Source organism: Gossypium arboreum, chromosome 8 (genome assembly GCF_025698485.1).
Source record: "Gossypium arboreum isolate Shixiya-1 chromosome 8, ASM2569848v2, whole genome shotgun sequence".
In the NCBI taxonomy this organism is placed as follows: Eukaryota; Viridiplantae; Streptophyta; class Magnoliopsida; order Malvales; family Malvaceae; genus Gossypium; species Gossypium arboreum.
In genome coordinates this window covers 22,609,117-22,609,933 of record NC_069077.1, presented here as the reverse complement: position 1 = coordinate 22,609,933, position 817 = coordinate 22,609,117, and the positions used below count along the sequence as shown (strand labels likewise).

The 817-nt window shown below is 38.6% G+C and overlaps 1 non-coding gene across 1 annotated transcript; it reads right to left on the bottom strand.

Annotated features, from left to right (window-relative positions):
• Positions 1 to 357: 357 nt before the first annotated feature.
• On the bottom strand, positions 358 to 464 carry LOC128280268 (small nucleolar RNA R71). The gene has a single exon (XR_008270448.1). It is a non-coding gene; the product is annotated as a small nucleolar RNA R71 (small nucleolar RNA).
• Positions 465 to 817: the final 353 nt, after the last annotated feature.

Below are 817 nucleotides of genomic sequence, written 5' to 3'. Positions count from 1 at the left end.
TATGATTATGCTAAACCTTCTTTAACAAGAACTGAGTCTAGTATAGTTAGACCTACTATTGCTGCGAATAATTTCGAAGTAAAACCTAACACAATTCAGATGAAACAGCAGTTTGTTCAGTTTGATGGTTTGCAGGATAAGGATCCCGACACGCATTTGGTGAATTTTCTTGAATTTTGTGATACATTCAAAATCAATGGCGTTTCTGATGATGCCATTCATCTTCGGTTATTTCCCTTTTCACTGAGAAACAAAGCTAAACAGTGGTTGAACTCGTTACCATAAAGGTCTATCACTACTTGGGAACAAATGACCGAGAAGTTTTTAATAAAATATTTTTCGCCTGCTAAAACGGCTAAATTGCGTAATGATATCTCTTCTTTTCTGCAGATGGATTTAGAAACACTTTACGATGCATGGGAGAGATACAAGGACTTACTAAGAAGGTGCCCTCGCCATGGGTTACTGCTTTGGCTGCAAGTTCAAATGATCTACAATGGTGTGAATCCCTTGACAAGACAAATGATTGACGCAGCTGCTGGCGGAACCATCAACAATAAAACACTAGAAGATGCTTATGAATTCATAGAGGAGATGTCACTGAACAACTATCACTGGCAAGTTATGAGGACAAAGCCAACGAAAACAGCCGGTGCCTATAACATCGATTCAGTTACCATGCTCTCTAATCAGGTAGAACTTCTCAATAAAAAGATTGATAGTTTTCTTAGTTTTACGCAGGTACATCCAGTAATAAGGTGTGACTCAATCGGAGGAGGTGTACATACAGAATACCAATCCTTCAATCCTACAACTG